Raw genomic sequence first — 8,796 nt, forward strand, 5'->3', positions numbered from 1 at the left:
GGGAGGGAGAGGAGAGAAAGGCGGAGGAACGGGGCTGTGGCGGAGGAGAGTTACTGCCTCTCAGACCGCGGCTGCAACAGCGCCACCGCCCCGGCGGCCGGGGGGAGGGGGTGGGGACAAGAGGCTGCGCGCGGCGGCTCGGTGACTGGGGCGGGGGGCGGGACGGCCTCCCGCCAGCTGCGCCCCAACCGCCAACCGCAGAGCTGGAGGGCGGCGCGAGCCAGTCAGCGCGCGCGGGGGCGGGGCGGGCCGACGTCGGCGGCGGCTAGAGGCGTCGGGCCGGGGGCTGCCGAGGGGGGCTGGCGCGGGTTCGCGTGCGAGGCGCGGCGGGGGACTGCGCTCCCCACCTGGGGGTCCCCCAGCTGCTCATCGCGGCCGCGCGCCGGCGCGGGACCGTGAGCCCACCGGGCTTCGATCGGCCCGGCCTATCGAGTTTCTTTGTACGACAGTAATCGGTGCAAAGAGGTTGCTGAAGTCCGGCCCCGATTTGAAGGCAGCAGGTATCTCTTTCAGCCGCAGCACCCCAGCCTCCTCTAATGGCACGCTCAGGTTGCAGGGAGCCTCCACCACAGCTCCGCGGGTCTGCCACGCTGCAGCGCCGCCCGGGCTCCTCCAGGGCTCAGCCTCGCACCCGCCAGGAGACAAAGCTGGAGCGGGTGTGGGGGGCGGAGGGGGGGAATGGCCCGCGAAAATGCCTGGAGACAGCGCCTTTGTTAGAGGAAAGGTTGGATACCCTCCCAATGAGGCGGACGGTGGTGCAGGCGTTGAATTGTGCTGGCCCTGATAGTTCAGCCTGGCAGGGTGTGCGTTTATTGCCGAGACAGTCTTGAGCATTCTGTCAACACATATGGCATAGAAAGCCTCAACCATAATATTGCACAGGTTTTGCAGTTTCTGCTTTAAATATACTAACAGACAAGACGTCCTTGTTTTACCCAGGAATAGATACGGAGCAAACCATCCTCCACCCCACCCACCCCCAGTCTCTGCTGGACTTGACTGTGTACAGTGATGGTAATTAGCCCCTGGGTCCCTGAAGTCCCTGGTTCCGTTCTTCCCTCTGTAGGCCAGAGATAATTATTCATCACCAAGTTTGAATAAAGAGCTCTATGCCCTACAGATGAGTTTTGGCTTGCATCCAAAGGGAAGAGTTTCATAAAGTCCACCAAAGAATTGTTCATCAAAGTGAGTTCTATGTTAGTGACAAACACTTGCACTAACTCCCAAATGATAGTCAAGTCCTTTTGAACAGAAATAGAAGCATTATTAACTGCATCCAGAACTGCTGGGATTAACACAGGTATTAGTTCCTTAGCGTAAAGCAAAAGTTGAACCTTTACAATGGCACCAAAGTGTTCCCGTACTGACTCATAGTTAACATTAACTGGAAGCTTGGAAATGGCAGGCAGGTATACTAGTAATGTCAAACTCCTGTCTATTTTATGTGAATATGAATACTAATCACTGCACAGAAATCTAAAGTTAGTGTATTTTCTGGGGTTAATTTAAAACCCCTTTGACGAGGATCTATATGTGGCTCAGTGGTGAGTGTTTGCCTAGCATACACAAGGCCCTGGGTTTGATCCCCAGCACCACGAAAAAGAAAATGTGGAACCAAAGATTCAAGCAAACCTAACCCTCTCCTCCAAGCCTAAATAAGTAGGACCAGACCACATCTGTAGGCTGAGAAGTGCCCTGGTCCTAGCTTCTTTTTCATTTAAATTTGTACCCAGAACCAATTTTGCTGTCTGCCAGGCAGGTTAGAAAAGTCTCTATAACCAAAACCCCTTCTCACTTACCTGAAATTCTGCCATTAGGGTTTTATCCCTCAGAGTTAGTTCTCTAGCAGTAAACCATAATCCTAGGAAAGGTAATATTTTAAGCCTTAATAGCCATTCATATCTAATTCATCAGATTGTTTCTCTAAAGCAGCTTTTGACAGAGGGGAAAGGTAGAGACAGCATGCCGATTCTGAATAGATGTGAGAGGGAAATGCTTCTCATTCCTTGGAGCAGGATATGGAGAATAGAGTAGTGCAGGCAATAAAATGACTCCCACATACCATAAGAGTGAATCCCGAAACACTGGCTTAAAAAGAGAATGCAAGCCAGGGTACACATGTCAATAGTTACCTACTGTGTCAAATATTTCTGTAATAATCCCTTTATAAAGTATTTTCCCAGAAGTTCTATATCTGTGAAATGATAACTGTATGATCAGGAAATTCAATAATCAGAACTCATGATTCATCTTTATTATTCATCACTGACTATTTAGTGTTAACTCATGTGAGCAGCACATAGAGAAATAGCCAAATCTTCCATTTTGTACTTTTTACAAGTCATTTCTGTTCCATGCTTTACAAATTAGTTTTCTTTGAAAATTTTACCACAGGACCTTGAATTAAAGATGGACTGAACTTTTTTATTTAGGATTAAATGGAGAATTAAAACCCCACCTTAAACAAGTCCCCATTCTGATTCTCTGTACAAGGCAGGGAATCTTTTCTTTGGGATTCCCCTTCCAGAAGCCAGAGCTCAGGAAAGAAATACTGTCTGCCAGAGATAAGCCACTTTATCTAAAGACAGCCTTAAGGCAGTAAGCATTCCAAGGAATGTATACACAGTATCCATCAGAAGAAAAGAGCCCAAAGAGAGAGTATATCCACTGTTTTAAAAACAAGCTTCCTGACATTTTTCTGTGCTGGCCAAGCAACTGTGTACAAACTTTGGAGAGATCAATGTGGGAGAAGCCAAGGAAAAGTTTGAAATCACTCTATTCTCCTTTTCTCAGCCCCTGACAAAGAATTAGTTATCTAAAGATTTTTATCAGAGTTTTAGTGTTTAGAAAAGTTCAGGCTAGCAGAGGGTTAGATTAAAAACAAGTCTAGGAACATTAAATGAACTAGACCAAAATGCACGGTAACACACATTTTTAATAGAGACTTGACTTCCCTATTTTCACTTCCATCTTAGCCCTTGAGAGAGGGCAGGAGGTCAGAGTGGCAAGTGTGTGAGAAAGGGATGCTTCACGCAAAAGAGGCAGTACATGCAGGAACCAATGTCAGGGTGTTTCATAATAAAATGGGAATTGAATCACATCTTCTGTAGCAGTTCCACCTTTCAACCATATTTTCAGTAATATTTTATGAATCGTGGGGAAAGTCGGTCTTTATTTGTGAGAGTTTTGAAGTCTTCCCCTAGAACGATAGCACCCCCTTGTACACAGGTATTTGAAGACCACTGTGCCCCCCACCAGTGCATGCCTGAAACTAACGATAGTATTGAACCAAGTATGTTGTATTTTTTTCTATCACATACATGACTATGACAAGCTTTATAAATTAAACAGTACTGTTACTGTGCTTAGCAATGATAGCTACTAATAAAATAAGAATTATAACAATACACTGTAATAAAAGTAATGTGAATGTGGTCTTTCTCTCAGAATATCTGATTGTACTCACCCTGCTTGTGATGGTGTGAGATGATAAAATGCCTACACAAGGAGATAAGGTGAGATAAATGAGCAAGTGAGGTAGCTTTAGTGAGCTGCGTGAAATGTCCTTGAGCAGAGGCACTGCAATATCATGGCCGTCAGTCTGGTAAGTGGGACATCTAGGTGACTGATGGGTGGGTAATGTGCACAGTGTGAATACACTGGACGAAAGGAGGATCGTGGCCCAAGCCGGAGATGCCGTCATACTCCTCAGAGCAGCCTGCACCTGAAAATGTGTGAATTGTTCATTTCTGGAATTTTCACACCATGGTTGACTGCAGGTAACTGAGACTATGGAAAGTGAAATTGTGAACGGGGGGAGGAACTACCTTATGTGCTTGGTAATCTTTCTGTCCTATCCATTTTGTAAACTATCAAAGTTAAATTTCGTTCAGATGCTTTATGAACTCTTTAAGTATGTGGAGAAAATAAACACCACCTCATGATTATATTTGTGTGGCTTTGGAAGGAAGGTTGTTTGTATTAGAGACTTGGCTAGTCAGCGACAAGTTCCTGAACATCTGCAAACGTACCTATGAGCTGCTTCTCCAGAATGGGGACTGTGGTGCCAAGAGCTTGGAGCGTCAGTAAAGTGCTTAGCACATTGTCTGGCATAGGCAAAAGTGTTAGCTATTGTTAGTATTTATTTATTTATTTATTTATGCATAGCAGTACTGGGGTTTGAACTCAGGGCCTTAAGCTTCCTAGGCAAGTTCTCTACCACTTGAGCCATGCCCCAGCTCAGTATCATACTTTTAAATGAACTGATGATGTAACTATGCTTCCGTCATTTCTGAGGCCACAGAGTCAATCTTTTGAGAGTGAAAGCAGACATTAATAATCACATAGAGGCAACAAATGTGAAACCAGGACTGTCCTGCGCCGATTGGGGCAAATGGTCACCTTAATAACTTCCAACTCCTTTGCTTTCTTCTGATCTGCTTCCCTCTCTAATCCTTCCAAGTATGAATCACAATCTATTTCCATCATTACCAAGTACATACTGCCTTCCAAATCCTAGCAACATTAAATCAGCTTAAAGAACTTTAAATGCTGATACCTATTGCCCTTCAATACAGACTTTCACTTAAGAATATGTGTGTATGGTGCCAGGCATGGTGGTACATGCCTGTAATCCCATCATTTGTGAGGCTGAGGTAAGAGAATCACAAGTTCAAAGCCAACCTGGGCTTTGTAGTGAGTTTGAGGTGAGTCTGGGCTACACAGCAAGACTCTCTCTCCAAAAAAGAAAGAAAGAAAGAAATGTGTGTATGTGTTCTGTATTATCTTTGGGTAATAAAATTGCTCTTTTTCTACTCAGGCCTATACTACATGAATTACATTTTTTTCAATAACATGCTATTTTTAAAAACTCTTTAGCATCAAAAGTGCCATGAAAGTAGCCAATATGTGGGTTTTAAACATAATTTGAGGTACAGTAAGAGACTAAATACCCTGCTCTAAAATGCCAGCTTTGTTATAAAAAAGTTATTTTAAGCGTTGGGTCAGTCCTATTTCAAAGTAAGAGTAAATCATCTCTATATTGTCAAAGACTACCATATTATAGGCGTAATACTGATAAATCTCACCTAATTCTGGTTTAATCAGTATTTGGAAAATACATTCCTCAATTGGGTCTTCTAAAATAATTCTGGCCAGGAGTGGTAGTACATGCCTGTAATCCCAGCAATCAGGAGGCTGAGGCAAGAGGATCTTGAATTCAAGGCCAGCTTGGGCCACATAGCAAGACCCTTTCTGTAAATAAATAAGTTTAATTAATAATTTCAAATATGCTTTAATACTCATACTTTCTTCCCTTGGAAAGAAACTTACTTTCTAGGAATTGTCTCCAAATATACTTGAAAAAATGCTGATCTAAATAACATAATTTCAAACATTTCCTCTCTCTCTCTCTCTCTCTCTCTCTCTCTCTCTCTCTCTCTTCTGTTTTCCACTAGTCTAAGCTCTTTGGTTTTATGCCATTGAGTTAGGGTCATCAGCTATATATTTCAGTTTTCATAGTTATTAATTGCTTAAATTTTTTGTGCTCATTTTCCTCTATAATGGATGTCTAATTTTCCTGTTTTATCCTGCTTGAAACTCTCTTTGAGGTTTTCTGTTTTCTTTTTTTTATTGTTTATTCATTTATTTATATGTGCATACATTGTTTGGGCCATCTCTCCCCCCGGCTTTCTATTTTCTTATACAAAATTTCATATAGTATACATATTTCCTGCTATGCAACATACCAAACTATTAATAAATATACCACCCTCCTTCCAAAGGATATTTATTCTTTGGTTTGTCCAAATAAATGTGCAATTTTCAAATTGTCAACATAATTTTTCTTTTTCTTAATTTTATTTCATTCACTTGATTTCTGGCCATCCTCTTAACGCAGAGATAACATATTTCTTCTTCATCTTCTGCAGTAATGAAACCTAGCCAATAAATTCTTTCTCAGCAATAGGTCATCTTTCAGATATGTTTAAGCACTGACATTAGCATTTATTAGTTGATAATCCTGGCAAATTTCTCTATACCATAGTTCATGACCTAGAAAATAGAAAAGTAAGTCCAATCTTACAGGGTTATTTGAATACTAATGAATTGATGAATATTGAAGCATGCTACAAACACTACATAAATAAAAACTATCCTTTTTCCTCTCAACATCAGTAGGAATACATTTCATTATCATCAACAAAATATCAGAAACCACATTAAATATCCATTGACTTAGTAGCTCTAGAGTATATGCTATGATTTGATTTTTTTAAATGTCCTGGAAAGCTCACATTAGAGGCTTGGTTGTGAGCTGATGGAATTTTGAGAAATGATTGGATCATGATGGCTCTGACTTCATCAATGGATTAACCCATCGATGAGTTTATAGCTTAATGGACTATTAGGAATTGGGTGGGACCTAGTTAGAGGAATTAGATCACTGGGAGCATGCTTTTGAAGGATGTATGTATCTTGCACTTAGACCCTTCCTCCCTTGTCTCTATGCTCCATCATGCCCTCTCCACCATGAGGTTCTGCCTCACCTCAGACCCAAGCAGTGGAGCTACTGACCATGGACTGAAACCATGAGACCAGAGAAATCTTTCCTCTCTTAAGTTGTATATTTCAGCTATTTTGTCACAATGATGAAGAGTGACTAATAAAGAATATTTTTAATTTCATATTAAATGTATCTATTATTTAGAAAGTCTATAACCTATAAGAAAAGGAGGGTATAAACTCATCACATTTTATATAAAAATTGAAGTATTAATCCAGAGACCAAAAATTCAGAAATTCTGATAATTCAAAAACTAGCTAGATTTTACACTAGATTTTAAGGAAATGTTGAAAGGCAATGATTAAATAAGTTTAGTGGACAATATTTTGCTGCTTAAAGAAACTAAGCTTGTAAAATTCTAGATTCTGAGAATTTTCAGTAATGGTTAAATAAGCAGTAAGGGACCACAGAGGTCACCTTGTTTCAAGTTTTCAACTGCATTTTGTAGGAAAGAGAACTTAGATTTGAAGACTTGCCCAAAGTCACACTACTAATTAGTGGAAAAACCAATTAGAACCCAGTTCTCTTTGACTTCAGTATGTGTCAACTCTATGACATAGCAATCCAAACATAGAACAGCACAGAAGCCACCAAGCAAAAGTCTGACAGGTAGAACTCCTTAAAGTTTTAAACTCTTGTTAGCAAAAGATACCATAAACAAAGTTAAAAGATAAATGACAGTCTAAGAGAAAAGAACAAATATTTGAAAAGATAGTTAATATTTATAATATACAACATCTCTTATATAAGTCCAGAAGAGAATAACAGTCCAACCAAACAACTCACAAAAGTCATAAACCTGTACTTCACACACACACACACACACACACACACACACACACAAATATAAAGAGCAAATAAATACTTGAAAACATGTAAGGGTAAAAACCCAAGTGGGGCAGCCCCCTTTAAAACTCAAGAAAACTGAAACCCTAACCAGTTTTGCTCTTCTCACTAAAGGTGGGGTGTGATTGCTTTCCAGTTCTCCCAAGCAAAAAGAACCACACTGAGCTACAAAGGTTGGTCCTATGACCTGGACAGAAAGGGAAGTGAACCAATATAATGATAAGTAGCTTGGAGTTAAACAGATCTAAATGTCCCAGAAAGTAGACGCAGAGTCTTTCTGGTGCCACTCTGCATGTACTCCTATAAGAAGGTTTTATAGCACAGCTCCAAGATCAGGCCTGGGCATGTACTAGTGAGCCCCTGGTTGGGCATGCCCCTCTAGACTAAACCACCAGCCTTCTGTTATGAATTTGTCATAATTAACCCAAATTCCAATTACTATATACTTTGGAAACCATGGCTTTTAAGATACAGTTGGCCCTCAGTATCTATAGGTTTAACATCTAGGTATTCAACCAACCAGGGAACAAAAATATTTGGGAGAAAAACCAGCATTTGTATTGAACATGTACAAACTTTGTTTCTTGTCACGGTTCCCTACACAATGCAGCGTAGCAACTGTTTACACAGCAGCATCCTCTGGGGGTACCGAGAGACAATTATACTAGGCTCCTCAAAATAGGGGCTGAACAGGATGAAATGATAGCAAATTTTTCTAGCAAACCAAAAGTAGGAATTCTCACTCCTCCCAAGTCTAATGAGTTGTCTATTTTTTTAGAAAGTCTATAACCTATAAAAATTTATATTAATCCAAAGACCAAATAAACTAAGGCGAAGGGACTTAAATTTCTGCAGAAGATCCAAGGAGGCAAGGGCAAGAATCGCTCAGGAGTGGAGGAGGAGAGGAAGAAGGTCTCTCCCTTGTATACCACAGCCTCTCTCCACTCTTCACATTTCCTTGGGTTTGCTTTCTGCCAAATATTATAAAGACAAGTAATAGAGAAAAAATATGGAACGAGGTAGAAGAAAAGAAACTAGGCTTACTATCATTTTTTACAAAGATGAAAGCAGACCTAATACTAGGGACTAAAAAAAATTTAAAAGACTTAAATAAGTTTGTAGAAAACTGTAAATAGTGAGAGAAAGAGAGTTAAAAATTACTAAAAAGGTCAGGCATTGGTGGCTGACGCCTGGCTACTCAGGAGGCAGAGATCAAGACGATTGCAGTTTGAAGACAACCCCGGGGCGGGGGCGGGTAATAGTTTGTGAGACCTTATCTTGAAAAAAGCATCACAAAAAAGGGTTGGTGTAGTGGTTCAAGGTGAAGGCCCTAAATTCAAGCCCCAGTACCAAAAAAAAAAAAAAAAAAAGATCAAGTGGAGGAA

Source organism: Castor canadensis, chromosome 6 (genome assembly GCF_047511655.1).
Source record: "Castor canadensis chromosome 6, mCasCan1.hap1v2, whole genome shotgun sequence".
Lineage (NCBI taxonomy): Eukaryota > Metazoa > Chordata > Mammalia > Rodentia > Castoridae > Castor > Castor canadensis.